Source organism: Gekko japonicus, unplaced genomic scaffold (genome assembly GCF_001447785.1).
Source record: "Gekko japonicus isolate JY-2015 unplaced genomic scaffold, Gekko_japonicus_V1.1 scaffold214, whole genome shotgun sequence".
Classification (NCBI taxonomy): Eukaryota; Metazoa; Chordata; class Lepidosauria; order Squamata; family Gekkonidae; genus Gekko; species Gekko japonicus.
In genome coordinates this window covers 506654-526050 of record NW_015164671.1, presented here as the reverse complement: position 1 = coordinate 526050, position 19397 = coordinate 506654, and positions in this window count along the sequence as shown.

Here is a 19397-nt window from a genome sequence, read left to right as displayed (position 1 = left end):
ATATGGAAGAAGGGAGCACATTTTGCAAACAGTTTCATCCCCCAAGAAGTGAAAAAATGTTTTTTATTTTTTTATTTTTTGGGGGGGGAGTGGGTATTTTGTGTGTGTGTGAGCTTGTGAGCCTGAAAGTTATGGTGACTTTTGACGACCTCTACGGGGGGCTAGGACATTTTAGAGAGGTGGCTTGATAACCTGTCTCTGTGTCCCGGCTCTGGTATTCCTTGAAGGTCACCCTTCTACGTTTAAAGAGTTCTAAAATGTTCTCCATTACAGTGGAATCCTCAGCAGAGTTACACCCTTCTAAGTACATTGAAGTCAATGTATTCAGAAGATTTAACTCTTTTTGGAATTGCACTGTTAGTAACCTATTTTTTCTAAACGTAAACACCACAGCTACTTTAGCTTTTCTAAGGAGTATCTTTGTCCTTTATGGTGCCCCCAGAACTGTACACAATGGGGCAACTGGGTTGTCTGGGCAATTTCCTTTCCAAGAATTAGATAGCTGATAATGTGATGAAAAGTCTCCTGTTTCTTTACTTAAAGTCTCTGCGAGCTCACAAGAAGTGAAGATGTGAATACTTTTTTGAGCTTATTCCATAAGATATTCTATTTGAATCACAGGCTGCATTGATTACTTCAAGCCCCAGACCTAGATTAATTGAGTATAGCTGATCCATTTGAACTGGCATTTTTTGTATATGAATGTACAAATGTGTATGAGAAAGACATTCTGAATACATCACTTTGAAGTGGGCAACTGGGTTCTTCTGAAAGTCCCATAAGGAAAGGTCCTGTGGCTTTTCCAAGAGGGGTCCCCCTGGGGGGCAGAGTTTCTGTAGCATCTCTGTAAAGATTATAGAAAAAGATGACACAGTGTACAGTTCCATCCTACAGGGGGACCCCTCAATTAAAACAGTTGCATGCAATTTGTTTGGAGCATCAGGGGGGCGGGAAATTAAATACTTGATGTTGCTAGAGATTGACTGTCAGGGAGTTCAGGTCTGATGAGACTGGGTGCGCTGTCTTCCTTTGCTGGCGTCCCTTGGAATGGCAGACACGTGCGATATGGCCGGCCTTCCCACAGGTCCGGCAGATTGCGTCACAGAAGTGGCAGGAATGGTGCTCGTGATTGCCAGGGTGCCTTGCAGTCCTCGGGCCAAGCCAGTTGCCATACCTGGTGGACGTTCGCATTGTTGGAACCATCGGAGTCTGGGGTGGTGATGGCCTGGTGAGCGGTGGTGGCCTGCCAATCCCGTTGGGACTTCTTGAAAGCTGTGGGTGTCTGGAGGGCCTTCTCGAGTTTGCGTTCGTTGAGGCCGACCAACATTCATCTGAGTTTCGGCTCCCGGACCCGTCCCCCCCTAACTGGTTCAGCAGGGTGTGCTCCATATTGGGAAACTCACAATTGATGGCCAGCCATCTGATGTCGGGTACAAATTCAGGGATGGTCTCGCCGGATTTCTGAATTCGCGCAAAGAAATCCATGCACATGGCCATGACCGAGGGCTTGGGAGCATAGTACCCATTTAGGGCCTCGATCAGCTCATCATAGAAGGCTTTTTCCATCGCCTTTGGGGCGATGAGATGTCTCGCCAGGAGGATCGTGGTGACGCCGCACGTGCTCAGGAGTCCGGATTTCTTCAGGTCTTCGTCCATGGTCTGTTGGATTTTGAAGAAATGTTTCAGTTGCTTGACCCAGGATTCCCAGAGATCAGGATGTGCTGGGTCGAAGGTGGAGATCTGTCCCGGAGTGGCAGCCATGACTCAGGGTGGCAGTGCTGGAGCCAGATGCAGAGATGCAGAGGCCGAGGTCAGCGTGTCAGAAGGTGGTGTGTTGCCAGGCGGAGAGTTCTGGAGCTCTTTGGAGGTTGCTGTTGTAGTGCTCAGGGCTGCGGGGGAGTCAGGCTCACTCATCAGGATCCCATCCTCATTGCCAGTATAAAGTACTGAAACTGACACATGGTTGAGTGATTTCAGCTCATACTTTACTTAGTGATTTCAAGAACTTGAGCTACAAGGGCAAGCCCGAGGGCTGCTTAAATGCACCCACACAAACACACCCACCACACACCCATACACCGTGATTGGCTTATATACATTAACCTCCATTTGATAGGTTTCCTTGAGGATCCTGATTAGCCAATAGGCTGCTCCTAGGATCCTGTGCCTATTTTTTCTGGGAGCGAAGCTCTGGCTGTTCGGGAGACCGCGTGCTCTGTGCAACCACATGCGCGGTCTCTGTTGGGACACAACAGGGAGGAAAGCTAGGGCACATCTTATAAACTTACAGCAATCATTTTAAGAAACTTCAGACACCAACTTGACCAACATACATTCTCTTCATACCCTGGTCAACATTTCAAACATTTGAGATGCTGTAATAATGCAGCTGACTTTTTATCTTATGCTATTTCTAAATAAAAAACTGGCTACTTTTGTAACATCTTGGATACAGACGGGTTATAGTAAATGTTGCCAGTTATGGTTTGCAGGGAGGTGATCAAAAGTGAGGGAAATCAGTTTTCCCAGGAAGTTTTTTCTGCCTTCAAATCATAAATAATTCAGTCAAATACTGAACCAAAAGAAAATGGAATGTTCATCAAAATAAAGTATGCACAGGAGAGTACATTCTGTTTACTGGAAAGCACATTTGCTAACAGCAACTGTCTATTAGGATATATTGTGGAATGAAGATCAGGTTACTTTTCTGCTGTTTCCTTAAATGTGAATGAGGAGAGCAGTCCAGGCATGTCCATGTTTAGTGACAAGTAGGTCCTGTAGATTTCACTAGCTATTGCTCCAATACGAATGGGCACAGAGTTGTAGCCTTAATAAGGCTGTCAACCTCTCATATGTTTCATCCCTAAAGCATTCTGTGTTTCATTAAATGGAAGAAACATATCCAAGAATGCAGGTTCATTTCAGAAGCTAGGGAGAAATTTTGGATCCAGAAGTGAAAGCCCTACAGAAAAATTACAATGAAGGAAATATTGCATCATAGACATGGATGAATACAAATGCTGGGCTGTCATCTGAAAGGCACTTGAAATGAAATCTAGTTTGATGGCAATTCATGGATAAATTAGGAAAAGTTTATCCTCATCTGTGTCATAGGAAGGCAACAGTAGGCACTCAAAAGTACATGTTTGTTACTTGCACAATTTAGGAAGTGTTTAATAACAAGACAAGACGGTGTCAAAGTAATAAAACAATGGCAATAAATCTTCTGTCGATTCCCCCCCCCCCCCCCCTTTTTCTTTCTTTTTTCTCTCTCTTGATTAGATCAACAAGTATAAAGTCTTTGCAGTTTTTCTCTGCTTTACTCAGGAGTCCCTGTACCTCACTTTAGTGAGCCTTCCTAGTAAGTCCAGAAAATTTAGCTTGTGTCTCCCGAAGGTTAATTAAAAGTAGAAGTTGGGCAGATGGCTTAGTTGGCCATGTTCATTCTTGTAACAGGTCTTAGGCAAAAAGACTAAAAGGAAAGGGGAGAACCATTTTTTTTACAGTGACCATCGCATGAATGATTTAGAGGAAATGAGAGGAGGAACACTCCTATAAAACCCATGAAAAAAACAAGAGTTGTCTCCCGGAGCACCAACATCAAACAAACTACTGCTTCACGGCTGTACTTGGGGTAAATCCACATACCTCCTCACAATCCAAGCAAGATGCTGTGTTGTCCTAGAAATGGTTACAGAGCACATTCTGTACTTGAATATCAAATTCTGTCTAGACACCTAGATTCACACCACCATAACATAAAGAGTAGACTATTGCAATGTGTGAGCCTTCCCTTGAAGTCAGCTGGGATACTCCAGTGGGTACATAATGGGATACTCCAGTGGGCTTGATTATTATCAGGAGTCAGGTGCACCTTAGATCCATCCTGCAGTCATTCAATTGGCTGCCCATCAGCTACTGGGTTCAATTCAAGGTACAGATGATCAAAAACAAAGGCCTAAATGGCCTTAGACCTCATATCTACAGAACCACCTCTCCTGTTTTCTACCATGACAGCTTCATTCATCTGTTCAGGACCTTGTGTGTGTGCCTCCCTGAAAACAGGCAAGATCAAGAACCATCCAGATAAAGGCTTTCGCTGTTTTGGCCTCCACCTTGTGGAATGGCTTGCCTGAGAAGGTCAGTAGGGCTCCCACACTCCTGTTACACCACAAACAATGTAATATGGAGTTGTTCAGGAGGACTTTTCAATAAAAGTAGTGGGCTATATTATAACAAAATGTTTTGGGAACATGATTTATAAAGGAAAAGGGATTGTGGAGGACACCACTGTGTATAGGAGGACATATTATCAATTTGTGGCATGTATTACCTTGTTGTCACTGCATTGTTTTCTATTAATGTAATACCATTTTCTGCATTATATTTGCACTCAATATCATGCCTAATATGCCATGCTAATTCAGATTTCCGTAATCCTAGTCCTAATATTGCCCTGAACTGGATAGACCAGGCTAGCCTGATTGCATCAGATCCCAGAAGCTAAGAAGGGTCGGCTCTGGCTAGTATTTGGATAGGAGACCTCCAAAGAATACCAGTGCTGTGATGCAGAGGAAGGCAATGGCAAACTACCTCTGAAGTCTCTTGCCTTGAAAACCGTGTGGGGTTGCCATAAATTAGCTGTGACAGCACTTTCCATCATGAATCCTAGTACATTGCTAATTAGATGTTTCTTCACATTGATTGTGTTGACTTACACTGTGCTTATTAGATATCTCTTCATATTGATTATTATCTACCTACACTGTGTAATCCATTGTAAGTCTCAGTGAGAAAGGTGGACTATAATATAGTACATAAAATAGATAATACAATTTATCTATATCTATCTATCTATCTATCTATCTATCTCTATCTATCTATCTATCTATCTATCTATCTATCATCTATCTATCTAATGTGGCATGGCAAAATGGCTTAGTGGGAGCTGAAGTGGCAAGTAGACAAGTTGGTAGTAGCTACAGCTGGCATGGCTGGTTGCAGGTACTGTTTGCCCATAAACCAGGGAAGCTGCCTTTCTGCTTTCTCTTTCTCTTCTTTGTTACTCAGAGGGTGCATTCAGACGGGGGATTTACAACGGTTAGGGTGCCGGTTCCAACCGGTGTACTTACGGGCGTTCACACGGTGAACATCTGCCTCCCGTCCCTAACTGTTATAAATCCCTTTAAACCGTTGCACTCTGCCACTAGTTCCTAAGTGGTGGTAAACTCAGTGCAACGATTGAAAACGGTGCACCCCAGCGTCTGATCGCTCTCCTCCGTTGCCCAGCTACTTCCGTCGGAAGCCTGAGGCTTCCGGCTTTCCCCCGCCATTTTTAAAAAGACCTTAGCGATATGCGCTCGGGCAAAGCTTCGCCCTGAGCGTTTGTTCTTTTTTTTAAAAAAAACCCTTATTTTAACTTTCTTCCCCGGCTCGTCCGGATGAGCAGCTGGGGGGAGGGATGGGGGAGCACCCCCCCCAGCTAAAGAGGGCGGCGGCAGCAGCAACGGCAGGAGGAGGGAGGGGGCGGGGGCCTCAGGAGCAGCAGCACCAGCAGACCCCCCCCATCCCATCCCATCCCATCTGCAGAGAGCGCGCAGGGGGGCCGGGGTGTGTGCATGCTGGGCCGGGTCCCTTACCCGGGCGAGCATGGCGGCGGGGAGGGGAGTCCTGGACTGGAGCTTCTCCAGAGCGCCATCGGCAGCCCTTCTCGGGGTGCGGTCTCCGCCCCCCGCCGCCTGCCCTCCCTCCCCGGTCCTTTGGTGGCCGGACGCCCTGCTGGTGCCCTCACATGCTGCTGGTCCCTGGGTCTGTGTGAGTCGCGGGAGGCCAGGGGCAGCACTCAAGAGCGTGAGAGCTGCGGTGCTCGGCGCGGCCTGGCCGGGCAGGGGAGGGAGGAGAGGTCGAGGAGGAAGGGAGGGAAGGAAACAGAGGCCTTACCCGGGCGAGCATGGTGGCGGGGAGGGGAGGGGAGGGGCAGGGCCGCGGCCGGCCGCTGACCCGGATCCGTTTGGCAGGCCGTCCCTCCGTCTGTCCGAGTCTTCGCCAGCGGCTGCCAGGCCGACCCCCCCTCGACTGCCCAGTCAGTCCAGCCCCTACAGAAGATGCCACGGCCTGGCCGCCAGAGACCCCTCCGACGGGGGCCTCTGAGCGTGTGCAGAGTTCCGGGAAGGGACCGCGGCTGAGCCTTGCCCCACCTTCCGCCCAGGGCGCCTCTCCGCTTCCTGCCCCCCCGAAGACCCAGCGGGCTGGGCCGAGGGGTGCAGTTTATGCCGGCAGAAAGCCCCCCGTCTGAACGCACCCACAGTCTCTCAAATGAAAACATATGAATAAAAAGCAGGAGATTTTCATTAAAATGTCTTCCTGTTATCTTGAATCTAGGCATGCAAAGTAATTGTGCTTTTCCTATTTGTTCAGTGAGAAACCAAGACCAGGATTACTTTAACAAATTTTGCTATTAACATCACACTGCGTAAGGCAAAACCCTGGATCACTCTGAAATATTTCCACAAAAAAGCACATTAGACCTTAATGACTTCATAGTGGGTGATGGAAGGTACTTAACTTCACCTAGAAAAAAATGTTTTTAATGACTTCATTTACTCATTTCTTTAAAAACAGTAAAATTGTCATGTACTAACCTACTAGAAACACTCCCAGGTGTTCTGTTGAGATGTAATTTCAGAACACCAAGGGCTTTGCTCTGTAATATAACCTGTTGTGCCTCACAGCTTAATCAAATGGTGGCACGTAGGAATCACATATTCTGCTAAAATGCATCTTCCAGTAACATCATTATTGGAACTTTATAGTGATTTTTATCTCGTACACAGCCTCATCAAAATCTTCTATAGAACATTTGCAGTATGTTACTGCTGTAGAACCACAAAGCAAAGCTTGTCCCCTGTGTAGTAGCAATATATGTCACACAGTAAAAATATATCACTTTTCCATAAGGAGTCACTGGTATATAATATATGTATGTTTTTAAAGTGACACACAGGCCCCTGCCACACAGGGGGGAATTGATGCGGCCAAAGTGCAGCTTTTTAAAGCTGCACCAAAAGAAACACGCGGCGGCGGCATCAGACGGATCCCATGAGCCGCCATGCAGTTGCTCCCCGGCAAAATCAGATGCCGGGGAGAAAGCCTCGGAAGGGAGCGCGAGGCAGCCGGCTGCGCATGTGTGCGCATGCACAGTTCAGCTGGGAGCCTCGAATGCTCCTGAAGACAGGCACGCCGGCGATCCCACAGACGTGCTTCCTGCGGCGTTTCAGGTAAGTCCTCCTCTTTTGCTGGTTCTGTTTTTCAGTGCATTTTCGGCCTGAAGGGCCGGATCAGGGACGGGTGTGCGCTGCTTCCCAGATGTTGCGGCGTGATCATACCCGTTTGCTGTGCCCCCGATCCGTCCCTCTTCTGGGCCAAAACCTCCCATGTAACTGGGGCCACAGACAACTTTTCTGAAACAATCTCATTAAACCTTGACCAGGAGGCCATTAGTAAAGGCTTTATAATGTAGCCATTCCAGTGCAGTAGCAATTTCACAGACCTTAAAATAGACCAGAGATCAGGAATTATTACAAAGGGATCTGTTGCTGATTGTTTATCTTATTCAAATTTTGCCAAACTTGTTATTGCACTCACAGAACATATCCATCTTCTTCCCAACACCTAAAGGAGTGTTCACATTTCGCGGTACTCCCAATGATGTCAAACTGAGGTTTATTGTGTGTGTGTGTGTGTTTTAAAGAAAATAATTCAATTAATTAGTTTGCCAATCCTAATTCCAAATCTGGAGCATTCTGAGCCAACGGCAGGATCATCTAAGGCTTTTTAGAAATTGCTTCCTTTTGTTTTTGAAAGTGCTGCCTTTCCAGTGCCATTCTGGCAGTGCCAAAACCCAACTGTTGGGTTTTGGTACTGCCACAGTGGCACTGGTTCTGCTGGGCACATTGCACTGGTTCTACTACTGCTGGCCTTGCAAACATGCCCCCTCCCCACACCTCACTTTCTACTGCACAGGCCCTCTGGGAGAATCTGCTGGGCTTGTTGTATGCCTGCCTTGCTTTTTTCTCACCATTGGAAACAATGGCGGATGGAGGCACCCTCTTTGGGTGCCCATAGAAGTGGACCCTCTGGCCCAATCTTTTTGAAACATATGGGTTCTTTTGGGGAGAGGCTCCAGCAGCTATGGTACAAATTTGGTGCCTCTACCTCAAACTCCCTCCCCCCAGCCCACTGAATATTCCCTAGGAGATTTGCCATTGACTATAATGGCCCCATTATTAAGAGCTAATGGGGGGGGGGGTTAAAACTGACCACAAGCAGCAGGTCACCTTCTCTTTCCTCCCCCCCCCCTGGACCACCTTGCCACAAGGTGGCAGGGAGGCTGGGGAAGGAAAGGGAAGCTGTCCTGCCACTTCTGGTTAGTTTCACTCCCCTCCCATCAGCTGTTAGGTTTAAGAAACTGACCAGAAGTGTCAGGGCAGCTTCCCTTCCCCAGCCTCCCTGCCACCGTGGGGCAAGGTGCTCCAGGGGTGGGGGTCTGGAATCCTCCCAGGGTGGGGCAGGGCTTGTTGGTGGTGGGGCACTGCCCCAAATGCCCGACCATGGCTACAGCCCTGTATTAATTCAGCTTGAAAATGCTGAATGCACATCCTTACTGTTCAGTCAGAAAGGGAGAGAGAAATGGATGGAAAAATCTTGCCTCTAAGGGAGGAAAGTGGGCTAGGTCATCATATCTTCATTAGGATAATGTGGTTGCAATCTTACACTTGCTTTCTAGGGAATAAGATTTGGTGGTCTCAGGAATAAATAAGGTACTAGCATACCCAGGACCTGAAACGATAATTGTGGTAATAAAAAGGGTTGTAACATCCACCTATAATTATTGTAAAGTAAGAGTGTGCAAAAATTGTATTTTTTTGTGTTTGGGTATATTGAACCTGAAAAATATCAGTATTTTAAATATTCCTGAATCCCAATACTGACATGGTATTCCAGTTCAGGATTTTTTTTTTAAATCCCATTTTTCTTCCTGATTCATTATACCCTATAGGGACCATTGTAGTCAATAGTCCCTATAGGGTATAATGGGGAATTGATCCAGGGTTTTGAGGGCTCAGGGTGAGGCTGTTTGTTGAGGTAGAGGCACCAAATTTACAGCATAGCTCCTAGTGCCTCTCCTCAATTCCTCCTCCAACTTTTAACAATATTGGACCAGGGGGTCCAATTCTATAGCCTCCCAAAGAAGGTGCTCCCATCCTCCATTAATTCCAATACAGAGAGAAAAAGGATTTTAGAGGGATCTCGGTCTCTTTAAATGCCTTCTCCAAGCTGCAAGTAAACTCCAAAGGTGTTTAAAAGACCCACAGTCCCTTTTAACACCTTCTCCAAGTGGCAAGGACACCTGAAAGGTGTTTAAAGGGACTGTGTGCCCTTTAAACACCCTTTAATTTTGATTATCCAGAAGTCCTAAAAAATCCCAAATATTTTCATGATTTTTGGGGCTCAGACATTTTAGATAGCCAAAAAAACCCAAAAACCCAGATCTATATTCGGTTGAAAGAAAATATGCATGTAAGAAAAGATGCAAAATGGAAACTTTTGCTGCTGTGAATTTATCATTACAAGTGAAAAACCATTGGCTTCCGGTCTGGCTAAGATGGAGGACTGAAGCGTTTCGCGATCGTGCGAAGCGAGCGATGGCCACTTTTGACAGTTTGGGCAATACACAGCCCAACGCATCACTCCCCAGCGAGGGGGGGGGACAAGCAGGCAGCAGCGCCCTAGAGGGAGTGTGAGGTTGGCGTAATCCAGCTTCGGAAGAAGCTGAATTGGGCTTTGACCTCCTCCCACGAAGAAGGCAAGTGCCAAGCAACTCTATAGTGGCCGATCGAGCCGGATTACCGGCATAAATTCTTCGTCAGCCGACCTCTTTGAAGAAGGACAACAACTGTGAGTTAAAAGAAACAATGTGAAACCCGTTTTGAACGTGCTAGATAACAAAAACGTGCCGCTTACCTGAACTGAGTTTGGAGTCAATTTGAATTAAGCGGTTGAGCGGAAAATGAATAGTAAATCCCAGAAATCCGATTCCGGAGAGAAAAAAGTTGATTGAAGCCTTTAAAAACATTATCAGCTGCTGTTTATCCGTGTGCGCAACTGTAAAATCGAAACAGCTCTCTCTATCTAGCTTATCTCTCTAAGTTATTTTTCAGCTTTTTTTTTTTAATTGGCTTGGATATAGCCAAATGCACACCCCTATTGTAAAGTATATGTCTTTGCAACAACCTCAAACAATTCAGAAATCAAAGAAGATTGCTTTGCAATGAAGATAACTTGCATTTCCAAACTAGCAATTTCTACACAGGAATGCATGCTTTCTGATAACAAAGCCCATCTGGTAAACACCTCAGTGGATAAACAGCAGCTGATAATGTTCCACAGTGCAAACTTGCTTTTAAATTCACAACATTTTTGCCTGAGAATCAGAAGTCACTTAATATGATTTTAAAGTTGCACCCAGGGTTGCCAACCTCCAAATGGTACCTGCTATTACAATTGATCTCCAAATGACCAAGATCAGTTTTCCTGGAGAAAATGGCTGCTTTGGAGGATGGATTCTATGACACTATATCCAGCTGAGGTCCCTCCTCTCCTCTCCCCTCCCCAAGCCCTGGCCTCCTCATCTCTACCCCCCAAATCTCCAATTATTTTTCAACTCAGAGCTCGCAACCCTAGTTGTACTTCTCCTTGAAGTAGGTTCTAAGCTGAGCCAGTTTTAAAACGCATTCTCTCTGGAATGCATGTGAGAAAAGATGCAACTCATCTTTCAAAATAGAAACTTTTGCTCCTGTGATATTATTGTTACAAGTGAAAAACCATTGATCTGATAACTGACTGAAATTGTATTATGCTAAACAGAGACTGGGCTGGGCAAGGGCAATAGGAAAGGCAGATAAATCCAACTGAGCTCTCTCTATCTAGCTTATCTCTCTAAGTTATTTTTCAGCTTTTTTTTTTTAATTGGCTTGGATATAGCCAAATGCACACCCCTATTGTAAAGTATATGTCTTTGCAACAACCTCAAACAATTCAGAAATCAAAGAAGATTGCTTTGCAATGAAGATAACTTGCATTTCCAAACTAGCAATTTCTACACAGGAATGCATGCTTTCTGATAACAAAGCCCATCTGGTAAACACCTCAGTGGATAAACAGCAGCTGATAATGTTCCACAGTGCAAACTTGCTTTTAAATTCACAACATTTTTGCCTGAGAATCAGAAGTCACTTAATATGATTTTAAAGTTGCACCCAGGGTTGCCAACCTCCAAATGGTACCTGCTATTACAATTGATCTCCAAATGACCAAGATCAGTTTTCCTGGAGAAAATGGCTGCTTTGGAGGATGGATTCTATGACACTATATCCAGCTGAGGTCCCTCCTCTCCTCTCCCCTCCCCAAGCCCTGGCCTCCTCATCTCTACCCCCCAAATCTCCAATTATTTTTCAACTCAGAGCTCGCAACCCTAGTTGTACTTCTCCTTGAAGTAGGTTCTAAGCTGAGCCAGTTTTAAAACGCATTCTCTCTGGAATGCATGTGAGAAAAGATGCAACTCATCTTTCAAAATAGAAACTTTTGCTCCTGTGATATTATTGTTACAAGTGAAAAACCATTGATCTGATAACTGACTGAAATTGTATTATGCTAAACAGAGACTGGGCTGGGCAAGGGCAATAGGAAAGGCAGATAAATCCAACTGAGCTCTCTCTATCTAGCTTATCTCTCTAAGTTATTTTTCAGCTTTTTTTTTTTAATTGGCTTGGATATAGCCAAATGCACACCCCTATTGTAAAGTATATGTCTTTGCAACAACCTCAAACAATTCAGAAATCAAAGAAGATTGCTTTGCAATGAAGATAACTTGCATTTCCAAACTAGCAATTTCTACACAGGAATGCATGCTTTCTGATAACAAAGCCCATCTGGTAAACACCTCAGTGGATAAACAGCAGCTGATAATGTTCCACAGTGCAAACTTGCTTTTAAATTCACAACATTTTTGCCTGAGAATCAGAAGTCACTTAATATGATTTTAAAGTTGCACCCAGGGTTGCCAACCTCCAAATGGTACCTGCTATTACAATTGATCTCCAAATGACCAAGATCAGTTTTCCTGGAGAAAATGGCTGCTTTGGAGGATGGATTCTATGACACTATATCCAGCTGAGGTCCCTCCTCTCCTCTCCCCTCCCCAAGCCCTGGCCTCCTCATCTCTACCCCCCAAATCTCCAATTATTTTTCAACTCAGAGCTCGCAACCCTAGTTGTACTTCTCCTTGAAGTAGGTTCTAAGCTGAGCCAGTTTTAAAACGCATTCTCTCTGGAATGCATGTGAGAAAAGATGCAACTCATCTTTCAAAATAGAAACTTTTGCTCCTGTGATATTATTGTTACAAGTGAAAAACCATTGATCTGATAACTGACTGAAATTGTATTATGCTAAACAGAGACTGGGCTGGGCAAGGGCAATAGGAAAGGCAGATAAATCCAACTGAGCTCTCTCTATCTAGCTTATCTCTCTAAGTTATTTTTCAGCTTTTTTTTTTTAATTGGCTTGGATATAGCCAAATGCACACCCCTATTGTAAAGTATATGTCTTTGCAACAACCTCAAACAATTCAGAAATCAAAGAAGATTGCTTTGCAATGAAGATAACTTGCATTTCCAAACTAGCAATTTCTACACAGGAATGCATGCTTTCTGATAACAAAGCCCATCTGGTAAACACCTCAGTGGATAAACAGCAGCTGATAATGTTCCACAGTGCAAACTTGCTTTTAAATTCACAACATTTTTGCCTGAGAATCAGAAGTCACTTAATATGATTTTAAAGTTGCACCCAGGGTTGCCAACCTCCAAATGGTACCTGCTATTACAATTGATCTCCAAATGACCAAGATCAGTTTTCCTGGAGAAAATGGCTGCTTTGGAGGATGGATTCTATGACACTATATCCAGCTGAGGTCCCTCCTCTCCTCTCCCCTCCCCAAGCCCTGGCCTCCTCATCTCTACCCCCCAAATCTCCAATTATTTTTCAACTCAGAGCTCGCAACCCTAGTTGTACTTCTCCTTGAAGTAGGTTCTAAGCTGAGCCAGTTTTAAAACGCATTCTCTCTGGAATGCATGTGAGAAAAGATGCAACTCATCTTTCAAAATAGAAACTTTTGCTCCTGTGATATTATTGTTACAAGTGAAAAACCATTGATCTGATAACTGACTGAAATTGTATTATGCTAAACAGAGACTGGGCTGGGCAAGGGCAATAGGAAAGGCAGATAAATCCAACTGAGCTCTCTCTATCTAGCTTATCTCTCTAAGTTATTTTTCAGCTTTTTTTTTTTAATTGGCTTGGATATAGCCAAATGCACACCCCTATTGTAAAGTATATGTCTTTGCAACAACCTCAAACAATTCAGAAATCAAAGAAGATTGCTTTGCAATGAAGATAACTTGCATTTCCAAACTAGCAATTTCTACACAGGAATGCATGCTTTCTGATAACAAAGCCCATCTGGTAAACACCTCAGTGGATAAACAGCAGCTGATAATGTTCCACAGTGCAAACTTGCTTTTAAATTCACAACATTTTTGCCTGAGAATCAGAAGTCACTTAATATGATTTTAAAGTTGCACCCAGGGTTGCCAACCTCCAAATGGTACCTGCTATTACAATTGATCTCCAAATGACCAAGATCAGTTTTCCTGGAGAAAATGGCTGCTTTGGAGGATGGATTCTATGACACTATATCCAGCTGAGGTCCCTCCTCTCCTCTCCCCTCCCCAAGCCCTGGCCTCCTCATCTCTACCCCCCAAATCTCCAATTATTTTTCAACTCAGAGCTCGCAACCCTAGTTGTACTTCTCCTTGAAGTAGGTTCTAAGCTGAGCCAGTTTTAAAACGCATTCTCTCTGGAATGCATGTGAGAAAAGATGCAACTCATCTTTCAAAATAGAAACTTTTGCTCCTGTGATATTATTGTTACAAGTGAAAAACCATTGATCTGATAACTGACTGAAATTGTATTATGCTAAACAGAGACTGGGCTGGGCAAGGGCAATAGGAAAGGCAGATAAATCCAACTGAGCTCTCTCTATCTAGCTTATCTCTCTAAGTTATTTTTCAGCTTTTTTTTTTTAATTGGCTTGGATATAGCCAAATGCACACCCCTATTGTAAAGTATATGTCTTTGCAACAACCTCAAACAATTCAGAAATCAAAGAAGATTGCTTTGCAATGAAGATAACTTGCATTTCCAAACTAGCAATTTCTACACAGGAATGCATGCTTTCTGATAACAAAGCCCATCTGGTAAACACCTCAGTGGATAAACAGCAGCTGATAATGTTCCACAGTGCAAACTTGCTTTTAAATTCACAACATTTTTGCCTGAGAATCAGAAGTCACTTAATATGATTTTAAAGTTGCACCCAGGGTTGCCAACCTCCAAATGGTACCTGCTATTACAATTGATCTCCAAATGACCAAGATCAGTTTTCCTGGAGAAAATGGCTGCTTTGGAGGATGGATTCTATGACACTATATCCAGCTGAGGTCCCTCCTCTCCTCTCCCCTCCCCAAGCCCTGGCCTCCTCATCTCTACCCCCCAAATCTCCAATTATTTTTCAACTCAGAGCTCGCAACCCTAGTTGTACTTCTCCTTGAAGTAGGTTCTAAGCTGAGCCAGTTTTAAAACGCATTCTCTCTGGAATGCATGTGAGAAAAGATGCAACTCATCTTTCAAAATAGAAACTTTTGCTCCTGTGATATTATTGTTACAAGTGAAAAACCATTGATCTGATAACTGACTGAAATTGTATTATGCTAAACAGAGACTGGGCTGGGCAAGGGCAATAGGAAAGGCAGATAAATCCAACTGAGCTCTCTCTATCTAGCTTATCTCTCTAAGTTATTTTTCAGCTTTTTTTTTTTAATTGGCTTGGATATAGCCAAATGCACACCCCTATTGTAAAGTATATGTCTTTGCAACAACCTCAAACAATTCAGAAATCAAAGAAGATTGCTTTGCAATGAAGATAACTTGCATTTCCAAACTAGCAATTTCTACACAGGAATGCATGCTTTCTGATAACAAAGCCCATCTGGTAAACACCTCAGTGGATAAACAGCAGCTGATAATGTTCCACAGTGCAAACTTGCTTTTAAATTCACAACATTTTTGCCTGAGAATCAGAAGTCACTTAATATGATTTTAAAGTTGCACCCAGGGTTGCCAACCTCCAAATGGTACCTGCTATTACAATTGATCTCCAAATGACCAAGATCAGTTTTCCTGGAGAAAATGGCTGCTTTGGAGGATGGATTCTATGACACTATATCCAGCTGAGGTCCCTCCTCTCCTCTCCCCTCCCCAAGCCCTGGCCTCCTCATCTCTACCCCCCAAATCTCCAATTATTTTTCAACTCAGAGCTCGCAACCCTAGTTGTACTTCTCCTTGAAGTAGGTTCTAAGCTGAGCCAGTTTTAAAACGCATTCTCTCTGGAATGCATGTGAGAAAAGATGCAACTCATCTTTCAAAATAGAAACTTTTGCTCCTGTGATATTATTGTTACAAGTGAAAAACCATTGATCTGATAACTGTCTGAAATTGTATTATGCTAAACAGAAGACATTGCTGACATCCCGCCTCTAGAGGAATCTAACTAATTAAGTGTCTGAGTTGAATAAGGTAAAGGTTCCCTTGCTCAAAAGTCAATCGCCAAATTAGAAAAAGAACTCAAGGTAAGGGGCAGCGCCAAAATCTATCAACAACTTAATGTGGAGCGTAAGTTACTAGAAACCCTAGAAATCTCACAGATTCAAAAAAACTTAGTATATTTGAAGCAGAAATGTTGGCAAAAATCTCTGAAAAATTTACAGATATTAGCTTGGAGAGTTAAGAATAAAAGAAAACTAAGCTTTATTGGCTCATTAATAAATGACAACGGCAAGAAGCAATACTCAGCGAAAGACATAGCCCAAAAGTTTGCAGAGTATTACGCAACACTCTATAAGACTCGAATACCTAAACAATTACTCCTATGGAATTAAAAGAAACAATAAAACACCTCAAAAATAATAAAGCCCAGATGGGTTTCCATCAGAATTTTACAAAGCTTTTCAACAACCTTTGTTTGATCATCTCCTCAACACCTGTAACAAAGTTCTACTGCAAGGAGTTATGCCTAATAATAAGCATTTAAATCTGTTTTAAGAGACTTACCAGAGCGCAGATAAGCATATGGGTGAATATCAGAGACTTTAGCAACTTTTAGAAAAGTAAACAATCCAAAAAGATGGCAGGGAAGAAACCGGATAAAGACAAACTATTGAAAGTGAAACTGGTGGGCAGTCCTCGAATGGAAGAGACTACTGAGCTTTCTAAACTGTTGGCAGATTCCTTGCACCCCCTGCTGGATGAGATGACTAACATCAAGCAACAATTGTCAACAATTGGTCAGAGTTTGGCTCCACAGCAGCTACAATTGACTAAATCTGTAAATGCAATGGAGCAAATGGCCGAGCAGATGAAGGAAATGGACGCCAATACTAAAAACGTCAAGAAAAAGGTGCAAAAACTGGAAATGAAACAAGCTATGGAAGAGTCACAACTTTTACAGCTGCAAATGGAGAAAGCAAATTTGGTCCTACGGTTCCAAGAAGTCCCGGAAAATAAAGGAGAGAATCTGAAGCCCCACTGACAGATTTGAGAGTGGAATATCTTTACAGCGAGATGGATGTGGTCTACAGATCCTATTCCCTATACATCAAGAAAAATAATCTGCCTGGGGAAATAGTGGTCAGATTCTTGAAGAAACATGTAAGAGATTCTATCTTGAAAGCAACTACGGGAACACCCTTGAAAATCGGGGACAAAAACATCAGGATCTTAAAAGACATTACATTTGAAATAAGACAGAAGAGAAAGAAATATAAAGACTTAATCCTTTTCTTACAAACAAATGGCATCAGGTACAGATGGTTAATCCCAGAAGTCATCATTTTCAAGCTCCACGATAAAAAAGAAAAGGTTGACTCTGTTCTTAAAGCACTCGAGTTCCCGAGAACACAGCTGGGCGAACCAGTGGAGGACAAGAAGGAAGAAGAAGAAAGCAAATTGGATGGCAAGTTAGGCTTGGTGTCTTCTGATGAGGACTCTCTCTCTGATAAGGGGGCGGCAGCCCCCCAAAGTCCATATAAATTGAGGATAAGAAAAGACAAGAGAAAATAGAGGCTGAAGGACTCTGAATTGTGCCTGAAAATTTAGAAATAACATTTGCGATGCTCTTGGGGTTTCATATAACAGATAAATAGAGGGTTAAACGATAAATGATTTAGCATAACCAACTATGTTCAATGTATTACTAGCATTTTAGATTAATATGGAAATAAGGTGATGTATTGATCTCCTACTCTTGGGGTTTTAGTCATTAGTGGGTTTCTTTTCTTTCTCCTTAGTGATAGTTTCCCTCCCTATATTTTCAGTTGTAGTTTGTAGTGGTGCAAAAAAATCAATAAAAAGCTCCCCTTACGGGGATGCACAAAATAAATAAATATTCGACTAAAATTTTTCAAACTCTACTGTAGATGGTACATAACCCCTCATCAATTACAGAAAATAGACTCAAATAACAATCCGCAGTGTTGGAAAGGTTGTGGGCAGGTCGGCACTTATCTACATTGTTGGTGGGAGTGTCCAAGACTCGGCAAATTTTGGGAGGAGGTTTGGAAACAGATCAATGATATAACCTCACATAATTTTAATTTAAAACCTGAGATTCAGTTATTAAACCACTGGGATACCATCATAGATGATAGAAATAAGGAAATAATCTCTTTACTCCTTGCAACAGCTCGCCTGACAATAGCTTCGTGTTGGAAATCCCCACTGTCACCAACGTTATCCACCTGGCATGAAAAATTGTGGGAACAATTTGTTATGGCAAAAATCACAGATAAAATACATAGAGTACAAACATCCCAGACATCCAATTCCAAATTCAACTCAATCTGGTTTCCAATATTTTCATATCTCACATGATATACTACCTGCAAATTCACAATATCATAAATGGTTAATGTTGTGAAACATTACTATGAAAATTTGTTGGGAAAAGACAGTATACGTAATCCTTACCCCTCTAAATCTGCAGAACAATAGCCTTATGTATAATAGAAGATCTTTCTGTTGAAATGTTAAGTTTTACAATAATTTTGACTTAGTTTTCAAGTTTTAATGAGATGCACTTTTATGTTAATGTATCTTTGTTATTGGCAATAGATTGTTACTACATTTTGATAAAATAAAAATTAAATTCTTATAAAATTAAATCTAACATAATTAATGCCACTTCAACTTGTGACAGCTTGGAATTAAACTGTATACTGAGGATGCAAACTTTAATTGGTTTTATCCATCAATGAATGAAATAAAAGTTCAGTTGATTAATTTTGTAGGGGCCAAAGGAAGTGTTAAACTCAATTCAAAATCTTTTAATAAGTACCAGTATTGAAGTTTTGATTGTATGCAAAGTTTTTAAATGAATTGATTAGTTGATTAAAAGATGGTGATTAAACAACTAAACTTGTTTCTACATCTGTATATCTCTATCTATCATCTATTCATCCATCCATCCCTGCACATATATGGAAAGTAAAGGAAATTGTTACACCTAGTAAACCTAGAAAACAGATATTAACAGGATTTGTGCATACTGAATCCTATTTTTATGTGTAGGTACCAAATATTCAGACTTGTATTGCTACAGGAAATGGTGTTGTATTTCATTTCAATTTATGTACATTTACTAGCTTGACCTTGTCAGAGCACAGAACCTCAGCAAGATCAATAGTTGGATGGGAGACCACCAAGGAAAACTGGGGATGCTATGCAAAGGAAGGCAATGGCAAACCAACTCTGCTCATTTCTTGCCTTGAAAACCCCATTAGGCTGAACTTCATGGGGTTGCCATGAATTGGTTGTGACTTGACGGCACACTTTTATTTACAATTGCATATATGTGCTGCATGAAGTCTTAAAGCTTTCTGAGCAGAAAACCAGGGTGGTATCATGGTCTGCCTCTTTTTCCTTGTATTGATTATTGCTGCTGTGCTGCATCAGACACCCACTGTACCAGTGTTCCATATTCCATTGACTATAAGGACCAACCTATGCCCTGACCCAACTTGCAACTGCATTCGTGATTAGGGAACTTACCATCCAAAGTACTCAATGCGTCTCAGGAGTACTGACAGGGGAGAAGAGACTTCAGCCTTCCCTCCTGTGCCATTTTCCCAAGCAGAAATGGCTGAGGGGGGGGGGGCTGTTTGACC